This window comes from Hippopotamus amphibius, chromosome 9 (genome assembly GCF_030028045.1).
Source record: "Hippopotamus amphibius kiboko isolate mHipAmp2 chromosome 9, mHipAmp2.hap2, whole genome shotgun sequence".
Taxonomy (NCBI): domain Eukaryota; kingdom Metazoa; phylum Chordata; class Mammalia; order Artiodactyla; family Hippopotamidae; genus Hippopotamus; species Hippopotamus amphibius.
Window position 1 is genome coordinate 58,036,660 of NC_080194.1, and position 22,548 is coordinate 58,059,207.

At 49.0% G+C, this 22,548-nt stretch overlaps 1 long non-coding RNA gene across 2 annotated transcripts in view; it reads left to right on the forward strand.

Moving 5' to 3' along the window:
• Window positions 1-22,548, forward strand: part of LOC130860723 (uncharacterized) — a 140,671-nt gene that overhangs the window by 60,447 nt on the left and 57,676 nt on the right. The window contains exon 3 of one of the 2 annotated variants that reach the window (XR_009055519.1): window positions 13,629-13,700. The exons of the other annotated variant lie outside the window; for it this stretch is intronic. This is a non-coding gene — a long non-coding RNA (uncharacterized LOC130860723). Of the gene's footprint in view, window positions 1-13,628; window positions 13,701-22,548 lie in introns of those variants that run through there. 2 annotated transcript variants of the gene reach the window in all.

Here is a 22,548-nt window from a genome sequence, read left to right on the forward strand (position 1 = left end):
CCCAGTGTGCAGGCAGAGCGCCAGGGTGAGTGCGGGTCCTGTTTTACCCAAAGGTTTGAGGGAAATAACGTTTAAAAATATTAAAACAAATATGGCTGTTTGTTGGAGCAGAATTCAACATAGCTTAGTGGTTACAAGCAGGGTTCTAGAACCAGACTGGGTGTGTTTGAATCTTTCCCACCACTTACTTGCTTTGTGGTCCTGGGCAAGTTATGTAACATCTCAAAACCCCATTTCTCACGTCTAAGATGGGAGCCTGGGACTCAATGAGAGCCACAGCAGGCTCTTGTCACAGTGCCATGCATGTCACAAGTAAACAAGGGCTGATATTATATATGATTGTTTGACATTTTAAAATGAGACAATTAAAATTTTATTCTTGCAGTGGCTTTGCCCCAGACCTGGCCTCCAGGAATGACTGTCCACTGCCCATATTTGAGATGGAAAAGTTAGAGAAGCACTGACTTAAAAAAGTCCAAAACAGTGCATACAATTAGCTGGTGTGCATTTCTTCACGAATTTTCCCCCAGCCTTGCCTTAGTCTTGAGCTGCCACAGAGTCGAGCTGTCATTAACAAAGGGATAAATTAGTGATGCTTACTTTTAGTACCTGCTGTCTTAAAGTACCGAATTGAATAGCAGATGAAATCGAGGGAAGCTGCAGGTTTGGATAAAGAACTGCCATCTAAGGAATGACAATACCTAGAAGAGCTCGTGCCTTTTCACCTGCATTACTTCCATTTCATTCTCATAAGAGCCTATTATTCATCAGGGTAGAAAAGACTGTCAGGATGTTTCTGTGACTCGTCCTGGGAATGGGATTGAAACATTTACCAGCCCTTCCTAGGGGGAGTTCTTACCCATCCACTGTTTTTCGAATGCAAGTCGCTTTCCGTGGATTGAACTGACATTTTTTTCTAATGAAATGAAACGAAATAGAAAATATCAGAGTGTGTTGCACATAACAAGCTTATGTATCATGGTGTAAAACTTTGGTTTTAGTTTGTGCAATGTGCACTGCTGTTGATAGTGTTTCTTTCTGTGCATCTTAACCGTTTCAAAAGCCATTGTTTGGACTCTTGTACAGGAGTTTCACGTTACTTCGTTTCTGTTTGTCCTTTCTGTGGTTGAGTTAACTTCAGGTCAACTAGTTAAAATAAACTGCTGGGCTCGAAGTTGCTGATCACTGTAAGTGTAACTCTGACCCATCTACGGAGGAGGGCAGCGGGCCATCCAGGTTACATAACGAGATCCCTCAAAGGCCCGGTGTCCGTGGCTGTGCCCACCCATCTTCAGTGAGAGGAGCTGGTGGTTGAACCGCACCTGCAGAGCCTGGTGGAATCGCAGGGCCGGTCCCGGAAAGCCAGTGTTTCCTCAAGGCCGGGAGAGCCTCTTCACCGCTGGTTCTTGGAAGAAGCGTGTAGGGACCAGTCTGCCCTCACATGGCCTTCTTTGTTCTCTGAGACAAGCAGGAGAGGCCTGGGACACGTGACAGTAACCTGAACAGAAAAGGGAGGGACGTGGCTTAGTGGAATGAGCAGAGTTTAGGGTCCCACGTTTTAGCTCCTGAGTTCTGTGTGTGTTGGGGGTCAGGGTGGTACACGTGGGGTTGGGGGTGCTCCTTGGACAGGCCACTTAACTCTGAACAGCGGCAGTGCTTCAGATGCCAGGCCCTGTGCCAGGCACTTTTCTTTGGCAATATCATGTAATCCTCACCATGTATTCCTCTCTCTGTGTCACAGTGGCCTGACAGAATCCCATCCTGGTTAAATCTAACATCCCCCGAATCCATCCCCGGTACCTGTGCCTGCCTGGTGGTGCCACACCCAGCCACCTCGCTTTAAGACCTGAGGCCTCTGACCACAGGTGTGCCCGGCGCTGCTGGCGGTTACCTGTAGTCCTCTAATGCATCCATCCCCCTTGCCTGCTGTTTCATAGCTTCCCTCTCTTCAGACTCCAACATTTCCTCCCTCTTCCTGCCTCCCAAGCTGGTGACCTTCTGCCCATTTCACCGAGAACCAGCAACAGCCGGGTGAGAACTTGCACAGACTCCCACCGTCATGTCGGGCCCATCCAGGGCCAGCCCCGCTGGTGATCCAGCTCCCCTGGGAGGCTCGTCAGCACTTCTTTTTCCTTCCTGCTCCTGGTACATTTCCCCCTACAACACAAACATTCTATAAGTGCCTTAAAAAGCAAACGAACAGAACAAAGCTTTGTCCTCATATCCCCTTCTGATTCTGACCCTGTTTTCATGGTGATGATGATACAAACATAGATGCCACAGTGTTTAGTATGGACCAGGCGTATTCTCATATGTCAGTTCATTAGGGAATTATTAGTCCCACTTTTCAGATGAAAATTGTGAGGCAGGACTTCCTAGGTGGCGCAGTGGTTAAGAATCCACCTGCCAATGCAGGGGACACAGGTTCAATCCCTGGTCCAGGAAGATCCCACATGCCGCAGAGCAACTAAGCCCGGGTGCCACAACTACTGAGCCTGTGCTCTAGAGCCCACGAGCCACAACTATTGAGCCCGTGTGCTGCAACTACTATAGCCCACACACCTAGAGCCTGTGCTCCACAACAAGAGAAGCCACTGCAATAAGAAGCCCGTGCACCACAACCAAGAGGAGCCCCCACTCACTGCAACTAGAGGAAGCCCGTGAGCAGCAACGAAGACCCAAAGCAGCAAATGAATATATGTTAGTAAATAAATAAATAAATAAATAAATACATTTATTTTTTTAAAAATGTGAGTTACAGAAAGATTAAGGAACTTGCCCGAGGTCACAGGGCTGATAAATGGCAGGACTGGGATTGCAGTGCAGACACCCAGTCCCCGAGTCTTGCTTTGAAAAGTGTTGCCAGCTCGTGGCCTCTATTCTCTAGTCTGCTCCCTCCCTGCCTGAGACCTCCTCAGATCTGGGTCCCTGCCCCAGCTCGCCACCGACGCTCTCCCCTCAAGTCACCGATTACCTACACGTGACCAGACGTGATGGGCGGCACCCTCTTCCTACAACACTCTCTGCGCTTGCCTTCCAAGACGCCATACGCTTCTGGTTTTCTTCCTTTCACACCTATTGGTTCCTCTTCAACTCTGCAAGTTGTAAACCTTAGATTGCACTGGCCCTTCTCTGTCTGCTCTCGCTCCCTAGCCTGGTGGCTTGCGGTGCCGACAGCTGCCATGCACCCGTCTCCAGCCCAGCTCTCTCTGCACATACAGACCCACGCAGCCAACTGCCTGCTCAGTGGCTCCACTGGGGACAGCTAATCGAGTCTCAAACTTGACCCGTCCCATCGTCTCCACGCCCCTACGCGGCGCCTCCACTCCTGCACTTCCTTGGGCTACAGAGCCTTTAATCGTTTTATTTTACCAATACCAATCTGCTGGTAGATCGTGTTGGCTCTCCTGTCACAATAGCTGATCACTTTTCACCACATCTGCCCCTCCCCGGAAGCAAGCCACCACGTCCCTCCTAAATAATTCACGCGCGTCCTCACCGATTTCCTGGCCTCAGCCCTTGCCCCTGCGGTCAGCGGTCCAGCAGTGCTCTTCCCCACCAGAATCAGAGCCCTCCAGGGGTCCCCGTCTTGCACAGGTCACTTCCTCACCTCCTGGAGTCTCTGGTCCAGTGTCACCTTCTCATGAAGTCTTCCTTGATTGATTTCTCTAAACTTGCAGCCTCTGTTCCCCCACCTATATTTTCTCTAAAGCACGTAGCATCATCTGACACATATTCTGTTCATCTGTTGGTTGTCCATCTCCCACATTCCCTGTAAACTACCCAACATGTCTCCCGACGTATAGTAGACGCTCAAAAAATATTTGAACACTAGGTAGTTTTATCCCTGTTTTACAGACAGAGTAATTGAAGGTCTAAGAGGTTAAGTTCCTTGCCCAGGGACACCGACCCTAGAAGTGCCAGGACGGGGATTAAAATCCAGACATGAGCTTAATTGCTCTGTATGCTCCTTTTTCTTGTGAAAAGGACAATAATAGGTAGGATGTAGAGTTACCATGAGGAGGAAATGAATACTGCACAGGAAAGCACTTTGCAGGAATGTTACTTATCCAATTTATTGAGAACCCTAGCTTTTTATGTCTGTGTTATTCAGCCACCCGCCCAAAAGTTCTTTTGTGTTCTCAGGTTTTTATTTAGGAGGAGCTGACACTGCCACCGCCAAATTACCTATTTTCTTCTTCCTTCGCCCTTGGTGAGAGACGTATGTGCATCTGTTTGTGTCTTCTGGTTTCTGTCTGTCTGTGGCTCTGAGGCTCCCCGTGGGCCGGCTGGTCAGGAGTCCCTGACCTCAGAGGCCGGTCAGCAGCGGGGCGCTGGAGCCAGCGTGCGTGGCTGTCACTGTTTGCTCACATCTGCCTTCCCGGCCAGGCGCTGTGTTATCAGCAGGTGCCTCGCGGGTGTCAGGAGTCCCATCTTGCACAGTTCTCCTGGCAGCCTGCCCACCCCCTGCCCACTCTCTGCGGCAGGCGGGCGTGAGGTGATCACCGGCCAATTACGGCTGAATCCCGGGGACATTCAGTGACACGAGCACACTTGATGCGTCACAGAGCTGCCGCTCTCAGGGCGCGGTTTGTGTGCCGCTGAACTCAGGGCAGCGTCCCCGGGCTCATGGTGTAGAGCACGGAGCGGTTCAGCCCTCCTGCTGCTTCACATTAGGCTGTGACGCAGCCAGGAGAAGAGCTGGTGGAGATCCCCACCCGCACCCCCACACATCCTTCTCACGTGTTGTGTATTCATCTGTGTTCCTGATTTTGCAGTAGGAGAAAACTGCAGCCATTTTCTTAGCACGCACCTTACACCGCCTTTCCTGGAGACAGGAGGGCTGCGGGGCTTTGAGAAGGTGGACAGCGTGGAGGATGAGTGGGCAGTCTCTGGCCTCCATCCCTGGGAGTGTCTTCCGGGAGGGCTGCCATCTGGGCCTGGTTTCCATCCTCACACTGACCGTGTGTGGAGGAGGGGGTGCCGCTGACACAGTCCGCAGCCACTTAACATTGTCTCCTGGACGTGCTGTTCTCAGCGGGCTCCCCTCCACAGCCTGGGACACCCTGGGGGGCTTTCTGAGCGGCCTGGCCCACGGTGAGAGTTCAGGCAACAAGCAGTGCAACTTTAAACCCAGGACGGCTGCCCAGCCCAGAGCGGGCACACAGGACACCTTCCAGGAGTCAGAGCAAGTCTGGCTGTAAGGAACACGCTTTATCTGCTGCCAAGTGAGAGAAGCCACTGTGCCCCTGCTCACATGCCTTCCCCCGTCGTGTCCTCAGCCTCCAGAGCTGACGGGCAGGAAGCAGCCATGGACTCTTGACCCTGTGTCCCATCAGTCCACGTGCTTCGAGGGGATGGCCCAGCTACCTGGAGGTAGCTGTGTGGGGTGGAGGCAGACAGAGCTGGATCTGAATCCCAGATGCACTCTACCTACTACCCGTGCCTTCTCTGAGCCACAGTTCCCTTGTCTGCAAAATGGGATAAGGCCTCAGTGAAGTTTGTGTGTTTGTAGAGGGCTTAGTGTGGTAGCCTGACAGGTAGTGAGCCTTCAGGGTGTGAGAGGTGCTGTTCTTAACTGTGGGATGACCTGGAGGCACTGTGGGGTCACGAAGAGAGGATGGGTGGGCTTTGGAACTAGGTCTGAATTCAAATCATCAGTCCATTCATTCATTCAATATTTAATGAGTGTTTGTTATGGATTTTACGCTGGAGTTGAGACTATGCTGGTTTCCTAATAGTTTTTGATCTTGGGGACGTCACCATACTTTTCTGAATCTCAGTTTTTTCACGTAAAATAGGAGTGAGAATACCAATCTTGTGTTGAGAATGAAATGAGCACTTCCAAGTGGTCGCTAGCTGGTTTATTATTTTCTACTATAACTTTTTCTCCTCTCCTGTAGAATTTCTACTGTAACTCTGTGCTTAGTACGTAAGATGACTGCTTGTTTTAAACTCTTACAGCTTTGGTGTTCAATCCAGAGATGCTTGTTGAACACCTGTTATGTGAGAGGCATCCTGCCAGGCCAGAGGAATATTATTACTAGCAAGATGCATTTCCTGGAAGCAACCTAAATGCCCATCAACAGATGAGTGGATAAAGAAGATGTGGCACATATATACAATAGAATATTACTGAGTTATTTGTAGTGAGGTGGATGAACCTAAGAGTCTGTCATACAGAGTGAAGTAAGCCAGAAAGAGAAAAACAAATCCGTATGCTAACTCATATATATGGAATCTTAAAAAATGGTACTGATGAACGCAGTGACAGGGCAAGAATAAAGATGCAGATGTAGAGAACAGACTTGAGGACACAGGGTGGAGGGTGAAGGGGAAGCTGGGATGAAGTGAGAGAGTAACATTGACATATATACACTACCAAATGTAAAACAGATAACTAGTGGGAAGTTCCTGCATGACATAGGGAGATCAACTCGATGATGGGTGATGACTTAGAGGGCTGGGATAGGGAAGGTGGGAAGGATTCATGGGAGGGAGGGGTTATGGGGGTATATGTATAAATACAGCTGATTCACTTTGTTCTGTAGCAAAAACTGGCACAATAGTGTAAAGCAGTTAAATTCCAATAAAGAGCTTAAAAAAAAAAAAAAGATGCATTTCCTCCCCAAGTACCATGTAGTCCAGTGGGGACGTCAGGGGCCCAGCCAGTTAGGTGGCGGCCACCAGTCAGTGCTGCAGCAAAGGCATAAACTGAGTGCTGAGACGGTGCTGAGGAGGGAGTGCTGACGGCCAGGCACAGGGCGTGACCAAGAACGACTGTCTGCACCAGGAGGATGCCGGTGCATGGGGGGAGGGCATGCGGCAGAGCTCCTGCACGGGCCCAGGCATGGGGATGGGGTGTGAGCCTGTGGGGTTGGTGCTCAGGTGTGTCGGTAGCTGTGGGTCATGTGAGGTGCGATGAAGCTAGAGAGACCCATTAGGGCTGGGTTGTGAAGGCCTGGAAGTCCTCACCATTGCGAGTTGAGGCTGTGAGGTGGAAAGCTTATCAGGGGGCTGAACCTGGTGCTTATTGCATGGGGCAGGCACAGCGCTGTCCAATTAAAGTGCCGTGTGAGCCACGCACGGAATTTAAAGTCTTTGAGTAGCCCACATTAAGACTTAAAAAAAACAAGTGAAGTTAATTTAATAATACATTTTATTGAACCTAGTATATCTAAAATATTATTTCTTGTAATTAGTATAGAAGATTTTAATGAGACATTTTATCAGTATGTTCTTTCTTTTGGTACTGAGTCTTCAAACGCTGGTGTGTATTTCACACTACAGTACAGCTCATTTTGGACCACAGCCATGTTTCCAGTGCTAGTAGCCACACGTGACTAGTCGCTGCCGTCCTGGGCAGTGCAGCTTTAGCCTAGCTGGGATACGGGAGCTAGGGATGCTCCCTGTGACTCTGAACCTTCCCTTGATTGCCCGAGCAACCTTCTTCTCCCGTTAAACCTCCGGGAAAACCTGCCCAGCAGCAGATTGGTAACTGGTGATTTTCAGCAGGGAAGAGAGAAAAACTGGGGGATTCCATCATCTAGGGGTTATATGCTTCAAAACCAAAAAAGAAAAAAAGCAGAATTCCCTGTTATCTCCCCTGTGATGTGCATCCGCACTGGACAGCAAGTTACACTGTACCGTTTATTGAGCATCTGGTTTGGCCTGTTAATCAATACTTCAGATAATACTTCAGTCTTTCTCATTTTTTTTTCAATAACTCTATGAAGCAGGTTTTGTTACCCCGTTTCACAGAGGTTTTGTCAGGACATGGGAGATTAAGTACATTACCCAGGGTTGTATAACTAGATATGGCAGAGCTGAGGCTCACACCTGGTTTCAGACTCACGTTCTCACCTCCGTTCCTGGCCATTTCTCTGATAAGTTCTAAGGCTGTTATGTACATTATGATTTATAAGTCAGAAGAAATATACATAGAGATTTTAATAAGCACGTATGTGCACACGTATATGTATATATATATATACACATATAGAAAAAAGACTGGAAAGCTCAGCGAAAAATCATAAAATGATTCTATCCGGAAGGATGTTTCCCTTCCTCTCTGCTCCCCTCCCACCTGCCCACACACACACTGGGGGCCAGTTGGACCCTTCCGGTGCTGACCAGTTGCCGTGGGCTTGTTGGTGGGGGAGGGGCATTGGTGGAACTCAGGTGTTTGTGAAGTCTTCCGTTTCCTTGGTTAGGGGAGCCAGAGGCAGTGGGGTGGCCAGGTGGCAGTCACAGTCAGGTTGCAAAGCTGGAACTCAGCTAGCGGCTTCTCTCTCCTGCCTGGACTGCTTGCTGGGAAAGAGCCAGACTGCACCTCGTGAGCTTTATCTTCGATTGCCTCTCCGCGAGGGGCTGGTGAGCAATGACATGGCCCCAAAGTGGGTGAAGGGCTGGGAAGGTGTGTGGGGAAGGCTTTGGGGGATGGTGACTATTCAGGCTTCGGGGTCAGGCTGATGTGGGTTTGACTTTTGACTCTGCCACCCCTAGTTTTGTGACTTTGGACTCCTCATTTGTAAAAGCAGAGTAATCATTTTTGCCAGGGCTCCTTCATTGGAAGATACGGAGACCCACTGGAGCCAGCTCAAGTTCAAAGAGGTGTCTCTCCTAAGATTCAGAAACACGGCAACGCAACTCAAGGTCAGGAGCCTGTACAGAGCTGGGCCTTGCAGGGGCTGTGCTGAAAAGCTAAGAGCAGAGTCCCCGCTCTCCAGCTCTCAGGGTGCTCCCCTCGCCTCCCGTCTCCTCTCCCCAGCTTGGCTTCCGCTGTTGTCTTCTGCACATGGCGTCGGGTGGCTTCCTGGGTGCCCCCATCTGCAGGATTTTCCAACCTCAGTGTCCCTGCATGTTTCTTAGTTTAGATACCTGAAATAAAGGCTGATTGGCCTAGCTTATCTTTTTGAGGCAAGCCACGCATTTCAAAGGTCCTGGCAGCATCTGGAGGAGTCAGCCCTGGCGCGGCCGGCCACCTGGTCCAGTCGGCTGAGGCCAGAGTGTGTGGTGAGGTGGTCCTCAGCCTGCTCAGAGGGAGGTGGAGCCTGGGTATTAAGGATGTAGGAAGGTCAACCATACGGGCTGGTGTTTCTCCGCTCGGTTTGCTTTTTCGCTCTCCACCATGGTTATTTCATGCCTCATCTTTCCTCAAGCCTGCCTCCCAGCTCCCTGGGCTTGCACTGAAACCCTCTTCTATTTCATGGAGAAAAGGAAGCCTCTCATTCCCACCAGGCAGTTGAGAGCTGCCTCCTCCTGTACCTGCCCTGCCTCCCATTGGATTCAAGCTTGTGCCTTTGCTTTTCTCAAAGGTGAAGCTGTCCCTTTGTACCCTCAGGCTTGCTCCTACAGATACCACCCCCCTTTTGCAGCCTTGGGGTTTTCTTCCATTCTGTTGGACACCTCGCACATCCTCCAGTTTCTCTCTTTCAGCAGAGCTTCAGACCAGTTGTCTATCCAAGTTTCATTCGGGGTGCTGGTGTGTGAATCATTGATGACACGTCGTCACAAGATTGAGGAGTTTGCTCTGGGATGTCAGTCAGCCGTGCCCTGTGTGCACTTCAGTTCAGCCCACATTTATTTCATGGCAAAACTTTCTCTGTGAAGGAACCAGTGTGCTCACTTACAATCTGGCACAGCTTCTCTCTCTTCTCAGGCAAGTGCCAGTTTATGGCCTCACTTGCAGTAGCTCTTACTGCCCACCGCACTGAAGTTCCTCGTGTCGGGTCTCTGCATCGCCACATCCAATGGCTGCTGCTTTATCTTCACTTTGTCTCGGTGGCGTTTGAAGCAGCGCTCTTCTTGACTCTCGGTCCCCGGGACTTCACCTTTTCTTTTCTCTTCTTCACTTGCCTCCCCTCCACAGGCTCCTTTGCTTGCCTTTCCCCTCCTGCCCTCTGACTGTCAGATGCTCAGGGCTCGGGCCAGGCCCTTTTCTCCATCATTGGTGAGCTCACCTCATCCAACGGCTGATGACTTCCAAATATAGATCTTCAGCCCTGACCGAGCTCTTGACTCATCTCCTCACCCGCCTCCTGGATGTTTCCATGGTGATGTCTAATTGGCATCCTCACACAGGGATAGGTGTGAGCAGAGCACTTAACGTCCTTTCTCAAATCCATCCTTCCCGCCCTCCTCCCTCACCGCACGAGGCCAGATCACCATCCAGCCCGATGCTCAGGCTCCAAACCGTAGGTCCCCCCATGGTTCTCGTTCCCTCACACGGCTGTCTAACCTCTCACTAGGTCTTGTTCATTGTACCCCCAAAGTAAAAGCCCACTGCATCCTCCTCTCCATCACCACTGGCCGTCCCCACCAATTCTGAGCCACCCCGTCCCTCCCTGGCCTGCTCTAAGAACCTCCCTTTTCATGCCCCTGTACCCCAGTCACCACAGACCGGCCAGAAGGAGCTTTGTAAAACTAGCGCCTCCCCGTGGGAAGCCCTTCAGCGGCTCGTGCGGCTCGTGAAGTAAAACCCGACTCCCCGCCGCGGTCTGCCAGCCCCTGGATGGCCCGGCCGCCCCGGTCACCTCCTGTCACCCTCCTGGCTCCTTCCGCTCCCTCCGTCTGCCGCTCTTCCGCGGCCTTTGTCCTGCTGGGCCCTCCCCCGTCCCCTCAGTTGTCATCTCAGACGTGTTTTCCCTCCCTCCCCGGGGAGAGAGCAGGCTGTGGTCTGAGGCCCACAGCACAGGTGAGCGAGAGCAGGGAGGCTGCCCGCTGGAGCCAGACGAGATCCCGGGCTTCAGGCTGGTGTGTTTGCCCTTTAAATCCTGACCAGACCTGCCCTGCCCCCAGGAACGAGGCTTTTTTTTTTTTTCACGCCTCGGGAAACTTCTGAGTGCATCTTACACATGTCAAGAGCTGGTCCTCACGGGGGCCGGTGCCTGTGAGTGTCCACCACACCTGTGCGCGAGGCTGCAGGCGGCAGCCGAAGGAGCAGGCAGCCGCCCGGCCTGTGCTGTTCACCGGCGCGGCCGCGGCCCTTGTTGACTCTGGGCCTCTGGTGCTGCCTGCCTGCGGCCGGTCCCGGGGGGCATGGAGGGGAGCTGTGAGGGGTCCTGTGGGGGCTGGGTGAGGGGCCACGGGAGGGTCCTCCTCTTTTCACAGGCCATTAGGTCCACGGGGAAACGGCTACAAATCAGTGCTGCTAAGGGCTGGTCTCTTTTTGAACAATTTTGTGAAGCTGTGTCAGGGAGAGAAGAGACGGTGGCTCATAGCTTTGGACAAGGGGTGCCATGCACTGCCCTGGTAGATGCTATTTACAGACTGGGTAGCTGCCGGCAAGACGTTTTTCCCCTTGCCCCTTGGTCTTCTCATCCCCGAGGCGGGAGGAGCAAGCCTGCCCGTCTCCCCGCGGGCTGTCGGGTGGGCTGCAGGAGCGGCAGCCAGCGTTGGGTCCGGTGCCTTCGCTGCGTCAGGCCCCGTGTCACCCACCATCCTGCGAGGGGGCACCGCCATCACACCACCCAGGGGCGGCTGAGGCTGGGGGAGCCCCGTGGGCTCTGCCCGGGGCCCCCGGGGCCGGCCCGTCCTGCCTGGTGCAGGCGGGCAGGGCGCCCAGAATAGTATTTTCTTTTCAAATCCTCAGTCACTCCTTGTGAGGAAAGTTGTCCTCATTGTTCAGATGATGACACGGAGGCCTCGTGAAGCCCGAAGCCGTTCAACCAGGAAGTGGTACGTCCTGCGTTTGAACCCAGGTCTGCCTGCAAGTTCTCTGAAAGATTTGAAAAGGAGAATTTGTGAAGCCAGGGGTTCCTACACCTGGCAGGTCTTAAGAAAGTAAGAGGGGATATTTTCAAAAGCCTGATGGAAAGCGTACATTTGCCTAAATGGGGCTGCCCAGAACTTTCATACTTGGTTTTGGCTGGCATCGTGTCATCCCAGTGCAATCACATCAGCCCTCTTGCACCATGAGAAACTCCTCCTGATGTGGATAAGACAAAAAAAAAAAAAAAGAAAAAATCCTGGGGTCCGTCTGGGACAAGAAGAATGGTAAGAGATTAGGGTCCCTCTACCAACAGGGAGGTTCACACAAGCCCTTTCCCAACTCAGAACCCACATTCCACGTCCTTCTGCTTAAACACATTCACTTAGGTATAGACGTCATCCTCAGGGTGGTGACAGGCCACCCAGTGTCCTGGCGCAAGACTGGGTACACAGTACCTGTTACACAAGTCTCTCTATCAGAGGAATATTGGTGTCCACTGCTCCTCTGCCTCAGAGAGCGCCTGCCTCCATACCCCCCCCAGGATGTGACGATGGGCGTTTGTCTCTCTTATTTCCCTGCGCAGTATCCAACCGCCCCCCTCCTTCATCGTGTTTAGAAAACTCCCCCTGCTTATAGAGGTTGGAAGGCTTGGCTGTGGGTATATTGAGTCACATGCGCTTGGTGACACAGAAGAGCCGGGGCCCTGGAGAATTCATCCTGGAAGCAGTGACAGCAGCTCTGTCTGGTTTCCAGAGGCAGCAGTGGTGGCCTCCGTACCCCTGGCTCCAGTGGCAGCGTCCGGGTGATGATACAGCCTGACGCCTCCTCCAGGCTCGTGGTGTGAGTGGGGCTTGGGTATTGGTGGCACAGCTCCTTGTCCTGCTGATTTCCTGAGCTTGGCCCTCTTTTCCGGGGATCCTGTGAGGTGCCAGAGGCCTCTGCGTGAACTCCTTCTCGACATAAATCAGCCAAAGTCTGATTTAAGTTGTTGTTTAAACTCAGAAGCAGACTTGTGTGGAGGCACTGCTCTGTATTTACCCACAAGTTTTGATCCATCCCCAGGCCCCTGACAGCACCGCTCCACCACCTGAGCACCTCCACGGGGCACAGGATTTACGAGACCCTAGGTTGAGTGGGTGGCTGGACCGTAGGCTCAGCTGGTCTCCCTTTATCACCTGTCTGCCCCAACTCTCCACTCCGCCTGCAACCCAGGGTGCACCTGCAGACCATGGGCTGTGTGAGCACAGCCCCGAGTCTCCCACCTCTTTGTCAGCTCCTCGAGCACAGCCTGGCACATAGGAGGTGGTCAGGAAGGTTTGGGGGGATGCGTAGGGGATCAAGTGGGGGTCAGAGCAGTCGGTGCCTCTGGGCTCTCTTCGGCCCCAGTGAGGCGGCCCTGGCCTGTAATCAGGCCCCGGGCTCAGGCAGGAAGGGTGCCACCGGCCTGGGATCTGCAGGCTGCCAGTGGTTCAGTGCTGGAGGTTGGCCAGGGAGATGGTGCGATTTAGAACAACAGAGTTAATAGGTAGAGCCTCGGAAGGGAGAAGGGCACCCTCCTCTCCGCTGAGTGGAGGCGGCATCATTAGTGCTTCCCAGTCGCTGTGTATCATGAAAGCAGTCGTGTTCATATGGTGCCCGGTGCCTGGCCAGCCGCCCGTGGAGCTGGGAGACCCTCTCTCAGCGTGCCAGTTACCTGTGCGTAGCACACCTGCGGAAGCGCTGATGGCGGTGAAGCCCCAGAAATATCTGGCTTGTCGCCACCACCCACCACTAAGAGGGGCTGCATGACCTCCTCCGTCCTTAACCGCTGGGCTGCTACGTTGCAGATACACTTCCTGGTTTGGCATTTGCCTTTAAGTCTGAGATTCTTTTTTCCTTTCACTCCGTTCGTTCTTGATCATGGTCCTCTCTACAGGAGATTCTGCACCTTGACCAGAGGAGCGTGGCCCTTCCTTCCAAACCCTCTCTGGACGCACCCTCCTAGCATCCCCCAGGAAAGATGCGGCAGCTCAAGGGGAAGCCCAAGAAGGAGACGTCCAAGGACAAGAAGGAGCGGAAGCAGGCCATGCAGGAGGCCCGGCAGCAGATCACCACGGTGGTGCTGCCCACGCTGGCCGTGGTCGTGCTGCTGATCGTGGTGTTCGTGTACGTGGCCACGCGTCCCGCCATCACCGCGTGAGGGACCTCCCCCCCGGAGAGGAGGCTCGGGAGGGGGGAGCAGAAGAAGAATGGCTTTCCTCCGCAGAGATTTTCCTGATGCTGAGCTCTGAGCAGGGGCACCCTGTCTTCTCTGGTCTGTGACTTGATTAAAGTTTCTCCACTTTTCTCGGGAGGGAATAGGGAACGTTTTATCAGTGAACGTGCCATACACTTTATGGTCCACTTCATGTGCCTTTCAGACCTCAGAGCCGTGTGTGTGTGTGTGTGTGTGTGTGTGTGTGTGTGTGTGTGTGTGTGTGTCTTTGTCTTTTTCTCGCCTGCAATCGGTATGTAGCTCCACTTGGTGAGAGGAGGAATCTCTGGGTCACGGGTCGGTTGGAATCAGTGCTCACCCCATCCTCGTTGCTTTGAACCTTACTCTTTCCTACACGTGTTCATGATTTCCAAAGGGACTGTATTTCTTCTCTGTGCTTCATGTGATTTGAAATATGTCGACTCAAAAGTGAAATATTTATTTTTTGAATAAAGGAGATAATAGCCTTAAACAGGATGTTTATCTTGTTTTGCCAGGGGATGGCTTTGCTCTCCAGCGAGCACAGGAAGGTGCTGTCTCTCTGCGGGGGGCCCCCTGGCTGGCAGTGTCCCTCTCACCTCCAGTCCCCTGGGCTTTCTCCACCTCCCCCTTCACTCCCTGCTGTGAATCACTTCCGAGAAAACTGTACATTTTTACTGGCTCACTTTCAGATTGAGAGAATCTTGAGAGGGCCAGAAAGGATGTGTAAATTGGTCTGTTTCAGCAAAATAAGAGTTCTAAGTGGAATGTGACCACAAGTGCTTTTGACACCAGTTAGCAAACAGCAACACAGACGTGGTCCTGGAGGTAAAGGTCAGGGTTGATTCTGTTCCTGCGGAAAGGGTGGAAAGGGTGCAAATTGTCGACCGTCCAGCTGAGTTTTGGATGCAAATTGGCGGCGCTGGGAGGGTTGCTTCATTGTTTTCTGAGGGCATCGTGAGCAGTCCTGGTGCCTGGTGGAGCGGCCCCTTTTTGGAAGTCAGATTCATGGTAACTGTTCTGAGGCTGTCTGTTCCCCTGTCACTGCTGATTAGAGGGAGATTTGTGGGGAGAGAAGCGCTTGTCTAATCGCCGTGGCAGCATGACTCACTCCCTGATTGCAAAGACGTGTTCTGGGCACGTGGAGCCTCTTGGAGTGAGTCTCTAAGAAGACGAAGCAGCTGTTGGAAGGAAGGACTCCAGCTGAAGCTCGGGTGCGGGACCGAGCAGGGCTGACATTGCTCTGGGTGGGCCTCTGAGGGAGACCCGTGCTGCCTCGCCTTACCGCAGCGCCCGTGGCCCTGGAAAGATTTGCTAAAACATTTATCAAACGCAGAGGCTGCTAGCATCAAGTTCCTCTTAGGTTTCTGTTTTCCTCCCCCTTATTTGGTTCTCTGAGGCGCCTCAGTGCTTATTGATATGAGAAAGCCCTCAGGACGGCTCATTCAGGCAGGAGGTCGGGGCTGCGGGGGTGGGGGGGCTTCTGTGCCATCCTCACTCTTCACGGTGGCCGCCGGGCCTCGAAATGCAGAGCTCCGCCCCCTCCCTCCCCAGGGACAGCCTGTGTGAGGACAGCCTGTCCCCTCCAGAAGGAAGAGCCCGGGCTGTGCTGGGTCCTGGCCTGCTCTGTGTTCAGGTCCCAGCCTACCCCTCAGAGCTGTGGATTTCCCCAGCTGCCTAAGTTCGGTTTCCTTATCTGTAATAGGCGGTCCAGGCACTTTAGGGAAGTGGGCCTCTAGCAGGAGGAAACAAGGCTTTTCAAGCCAACCTGACTTTTTATGCAGTTTTGCTGCCAGAACCCCTCTGAGTCGACTTCCTCCTGTGAAAATGGAAGCTATCTTGCCTCAGAGGATTGTTGGGAGGAATCAATTGAAATAATATATTTGTGATGCCAAGTCTAGCACCTGGGACATAGTAGTTACTCTGTAGTAATTTATAGCATTTGACATGTATACATGTAATACAGGTGATGTGTACGTGCGAATGATATTTTCTATGTATCAACTCATTTATTTCTCATACAGCCCTAGGAGGTAAGTACTGTTAGTGCTCAGTTTTACCAATGAGGAAACTGAGATGCGCCAAAGGACTTGTCAATGTCATACAGCTAGTCCGTGGAGGAGCCCAGGTTTGTTTGTTTTAATGCTTTTGTTATGGGACGTTTCGCGCATACACAAACATCGAAGAGTACTACAATATACCGCATGTACGCCTTGACCAGCTTCAGCAAACCCCAACACATGGCCACTCTTGCTCATCCATCTCTACTGCCCCCCATGCCCAGACCCCCTCCTGTGCACGTGCATGTTGGATTATTCTGCAGCAGAACAGGAGATGGGATTTAAACCCAGGCACTCTGGCTCCAGAGCCTATGCTCTTCATTAAGATCTATTACCTCTTAATAAACACCAACTTCCTCCTCTCCACTCTCCCAGCCTAAAGTAAGCTTTCCTGCCCAGGTGTGTGACCAGCCCTCACCTGCCCCCAGCTGCCGTGAACAGCCTTAGACACCATGTTTGGACCAACAGGCTGTTGTGATTCAGTGTCTGACACCCTGCTCAATCTCTCACCCCCATAGCGATCGAGGAGAAATACCTGTTCCGTGGGCTCCTTATAAAAGCATCTCAGTGTTTGTGCTTAGGACATTTCAGGTGTGATGTGAGAAGAGCATGGGGTTTGGGAAGCAAAGTCGTATGTGAATCCTTACCCTGTCACTTCTAGCCACAGGACCTCAGTCAGGTCCCATGACCTGAGCTGGAGTTGCCCCACATCTATCAGGTAAGGTTCATTTTAACTACGTAGAAGATGTTGGGAGGGTACATAGACATAGAAAAGGGGCATGACATCGTGCCTGGGACATTGTAGATGCCCAATAAATAGCCATTCCCTGTCTGTCAGTATGTTCACGCCTCACAGGACATGCACGAAGGCCAGCCTCCCAGGGCTTCACTTGCCAGACTGACACAAGACCTCACACTGGATAAGAGATCCTTGAGGTGCTTCTGGCTCTTATTTTCACCCACTGTTTTCCTCTTTGTTGTCCATCGGGAGGCCTGGTGGAGTTGCACTGGGTTTTCAGGTGACGGCAGTTACCAGGCAGGCTTGGTGAGAGCAGGTTGAAAATGGGCTTCTGAAAGTTAACACAACTTTGATGTGAGCCCCCTCCTGGCAGGAACGAGACGCCAGTTTACCGTGGGCTTGCTGGGGGGAATTGAGCAATTCTCCGGGTAAGTGGTACTCTCATGTGGAGGCATTGGGTGATGATTTCAGACACCAGCTTCCAAATTATGCCCCGTTATTCAACGGCTTCAAGGCAAAACCGAATGATTTATTAGGAGTTTCACAGAAAGTCATGCTGGGTTAGCAGGATCCGGGGGCTCTTGGCTTTCGGAGTCCTCATCTCCAAGCCTAACATTTCTCATAGAGCAAATTCCAAAAGAGGAATCAGGTTAGAAACGGGAATAGAAACCATTGTCATTGGTTTGAAAGGAGTCACTTGATGTGTTTTAAGAAAATCATACCAAGATGTGTTTGTGTATCTGCTGGTTCGAAAGCCACCAGCTTTAGTTCTTTCCCAGTTGGTTCAAAGACAGAGCAGCACACGCCCGTCTTTCCTTCCTGCATCCTTCATGAGGTAACAGGAAGGAAACCTGCAGCCAGCCTCATCTGTAAATTGGAGATGGTAACACCTGCCCCAGGGTTATTTGGGAAGATGAAAGAGATGATTGTCCTTTCCTTTTCCCCAAAAGGATCTTACATCATTATTTACTTGCTAGAGGTAGAAAAGAAGGAAATCTCTTGAAATTATGGCTCTCAGATTTCATTTTGGGAGTCTGCCATCACATACACATGTGTGGATGTATGTGTGTATATATGTGAATATATTCATCTTTTATAGCTCCGTATTGAAAATGCCCCACATGCTCTGTCAACCTGAAGATGTTTGCTTTGCTTTGCTTTGCTTTGAATGCATTTTTTTTTTTCAGGAACCACATTTAATTCTATGTTCTCAACAGTATTTGCCACAGACTTGCTTAAGCATTAAGAATGAGAAATGTGATCTTTGGATGAAGGAAATAGATGAGTAAGCTTCCTCCCAATCCTCCCAGCATATCTGGGCTAGAATTACAGTAGGGTCTCGCACATCCTCTGGAGGCCTGCCCCACCAGCCCCCATGCTTCAGAGATCAGGGGAGAGCAGTTGTGCACATACATTCTGCCTCCCCCACTCTGTCAGGCTTAGTTTTTCCTTGTGAGTCATTGTGTCTTGCGGTAGCCAGGCTGTCCTCTTCTGCTGAGTATGTTCTCACTACTCTATAAGGCAAATGTTTTCGACTTCAGTGTATGTCAGCTGGGTCATCTGTATTATCTCCCTGCCTGCCAGTTCTGTGGAAAGGAGCCAGTCTTCTCGAAAAGCTTTTAATCTCTTGAGCTGTTGAGTAATAACTTCAGGAAGGTAGACCAGAGTGAGCTTTGGGTGCTCAGTGGTGCCACCACAGTTAAGGGTCTCTCTCCTTCCTTTGTTCACTTCCCCATCATTGTATGAAGGTTGTCTGTCTTTGAACCCTCCCAGGAAGGAAATTTCTCCAATCTGTGACTGTTCCTTTTCTGATGGAAACAAAGCACAGCTGGCCACATGGATCACGGCCACTCTTTAAGAAAGCACAGTGAGCTTTTTGGAATCAGACCAAACTCCTAAGGCATCAACTCGTTTGGACTGGACTAAATTAAGAAAGCCCATGATGAACTCCTGCAAGCCCCTCCACCTGGAGTTACCTCTACCTCTAACTGTATTACTGGTTCATTGAAAGTCTTCCCGTCTAGTTCAGCCACGCAGATTCTCCAGAGACACTGAAATTCCCTGCCACACCCAATCCTCCCAGCTTGGGTTTTAAAAGATATAACAATATCTACAAAAGATATACTTCAAGCAAAAGTATACTAAAGATTGAAAATTAAAGAATGAAAAAATATGTCAGGCAGATTGAACATAAGCCATGGCAGCAAAACAATGATAAGACGAATATGTCATAAGGGGCAGAGAATGTCATATATTCATAGCAACAAATGATATTATGATCATGGGTATGTATGTGGCTGACAATATAGCCTCAAAATATACAAAGCAAGTGACGATCAACAGACTAGAAAGAGATCAACAGTTTTAGTTGGAGTTTTTAAGATATACTTGCAGAAATGGATCAAAAGCTGAAAAGAGCAAAGATATAGATTTGAATTATAAAATTAACAAATGATTTAGTAGACAGATATAGATCTTTTCACTCAAGAGAGAATAAACATTTTTTTAAGACCACATGTGGGACAGAAATAAAAATTAGCTTAAAAATTTTCAAATTTGATGAAAAAGATAAACCCGTAGATTCAAGATTATAGCAATTTCAAGCAAGATTAAACACAAAGAAAAACCGCATTTAGGCACCTCAAGGTCAAATTGCTGAAAACCAGAAATAAATTGTACTGGGGTAGAAATCAGATAGGCCTCAAACTTCTCTCCTTTAGCATTTGGCACTAGAAGCACCATGCTGTGAAAAGATGCTCGACATCAGTAATCATTAGAGAAACGCAAATCAAAACTACAGTGAGGTATCACCTCACACCAGTCAGATTGGCCATCAAAAAATCTAGGAGCAATAAATATTGGAGAGGCTGTGGAGAAAAGGGAACCCTCCTGCACTGTTGGTGGAAATGTAAATTGGTACAGCCACGATGGAAAACAGTATGGAGGGTCCTTAAAAAAACTAAAAATGGAACTACCATATGACCCAGCAATCCCACTACTGGGCATATACCTGGAGAAAGCTGTAATTCAAAAAGATACATGTACCACAATGTCCATTGCAGCATTATTTACAATAGCCAGGACATGGAAGCAATCTAAATGTCCACTGACAGATGAATGGATGAAGAAGATGTGGCACATATATACAATGGAATATTAGCTGTAAAAAGGAATGAAGTTCAGTTATTCGTAGTGAGGTGGATGGACCTTGAGTCTGTCATACAGAGTGAAGTAAGTCAGAAAGAGAACAAATACCGTATGCTAACACATATATATGAAATCTAAAAAAAATGGTATTGATGAACTCAGTGGCAGAGGAAGAATAAAGTCGCAGAGGTGGAGAACAGACTGGATGACATGGGGAGGTGGGGAAGGAGAAGCTGGAACAAAGTGACTGAGTGGTATTGACATATATTTACTACCAAATGTGAAATAGGTAGCTAGTGGGAAGCAACTGCCTAACACAGGGAGATCAACTCGATGATAGTTGATGACCTAGAGGGGTGGGATAGGGAGGGTGGGGGGGATGCTCAAGAGGGAGGGCATGTGGGGATATATGTATAAATACAGCTGATTTGCTTTGTGCAGCGGAAACTGGCACAATAGTGTAAAGCTGTTATACTCCAATAAAGATCGAAAAAAAAAAAAAAAAGCCATGCTGACAAAATTTTCAGAAGGAAAAAGCCCAACCCAAGGCCCTTTCTGTATTTTTCCTTTGTATATTGTTCATTTTACAAATATTTCTAGTGCAGCTATGTGCCAGATACTGTTCTTGACATTGGAGATACATCAGCGAGCAAAACAGACACACCTTCCTATCTGTGTAGTATACACTCTAGTGAGGGAATGTATCAAATTGCCACTTATTTTGAATGTAATACATCAACGTTTATGAACACGAGGAAATTAAGGAATGTATTTCTGATGAGCATTTTGTTAGGACCCTCCAAGAGGATAAACTCCAAACAATCAAGAGATAAATGAAAAAATCACAGCGAAGGAACTTACTATAGGATGAAGACAGGATCCACGGTGGAAATTATGATTCCAAAAATGCTGTAACAGAAGTTGGAAGTAAGAGGAGAAGGAAGAGGTGGCATAAGTGTTCTGATTTCTTACTCTTTTATTATTACGAGTAAAAAAAGTTCGTAATATATTTTAGAGTATAAAGGTAAGTACTGAAAGAATAGAGATAATCAGCTAATTTAGTGAACGGGAGAGTATGAGGGAGTGAAAACATTATTGTTTTGTCACTTTTTATACATGGTATCAGTAGACAAAAGCTAAAGAAATAAAGGATTCATAAGTAATCACTGAAAAGTAAGACTGAAAATTTTTTGAATAATCAGAACACATACATGAGCACAAGAAACAAGTCATGTATTGGAAGTTATTTTAAAGCATGAATGGAAATAGAACGTGTAACATAAAATATGATGACAAAAACAAAACCAGACAGCTGTCATGTTTGTAAATGTAAATGGTCCAGATATACTTAAAGAAAAAGACTCAAATTGGATTATAAGGAAAACCCAAGTATACACTATATAAAAAAAGGTACACCTTGAAGTGATTCCAAGCAGTTGAAAGTAGAAGGATGATCAAAATGTATATCAGTGATATACGTGGAAAATAGCAATACCACTAAAGAAGTGCTGAGAGGAACATTCACAGCTTTAAATACTTATATGTATAAACACGAAAAAATGACACTGTCAGGGAAACAAAAAGGAAGCAGTGTTCACAACCTCACTGTTAAAGTTGGATGGGAACAAAAAACAAGAGAGAGAAAGGACACATGATGATAAAGTATATAATTCATAATGAAGATCTAAAAATTATGGATATGTATAAAATCACATTTTTTTCAACAAAAATTACAGGAACTACAAAGGGTGATAGAAACATATTAATAAATGGAGACTTTAGTCCACCATTTTTAGTCATGACAAAGCAAGTAAATAAAAGACAAGGGTTTAGAAGACCCAAACAACATAATAAAATAGATCTGACTTACGTGTATGTCAAATTCTGTCCCTAAAAACAGAGGATTTTTGGGCCTCTTCTTTTTTTTTGTCTTTTTGAGTTCCAAAAACATTTACACAAATTATGTTACTTATTGATGTTTGTCTGCTTCCTCTAAATGATGAGCTCTGTGAGATGAGAAGGGAACTTGTCTGTCTTGTTAACCCTATTTCCCCAGAGGTGAAATAAATATTTTAACAGAGGTGACCAACAAATATTTTTGAATAAGTAAAAGAACACAATGCGCAAAAGAAAAATACAAATGGTCAATAAGCTCATGGGGGAAAAAAAGCACAACTTTATAAACAAAGGCATTTCTGTTCAAATAATGAAAGAATACCATTATACCTGTTAAATTGGCAAAACTTAAAAAAAAATAACATGCTCTGAATCCTTGCTTTGTATAGATAAATGCATACCAGATACTCTGTCAACTCTGCAAAATGTCAAGCAGAACAGATAACAAAAATGGTTCTTCCCAGTTCCTGATCCTCTCATGCAAACATCCAAGGTGAACCATGACCTTGAGGAAATGTACCACTTGCGTTAGGTCATATTCTAACTTTCCTTTTTATTTCAGCAGGTGGTGTGGCCCCAGGCAGGATGGCATATCATCCTGATAGGCCCACGGCTGAGGTCGGCCCGTTTCTGAACAGCTCCCTGTAATTCTGCTTAGCTGCTCTTGCCCGTCACTGTGCGTCTGCAGCTCTCCCGCAAGGGAATGCCTCCCCGGGCTGGCATTTAGCCTGTTGCTGATGTGTAAATTTGTACATGGAACTCAGAGCGCACTTCCACATAG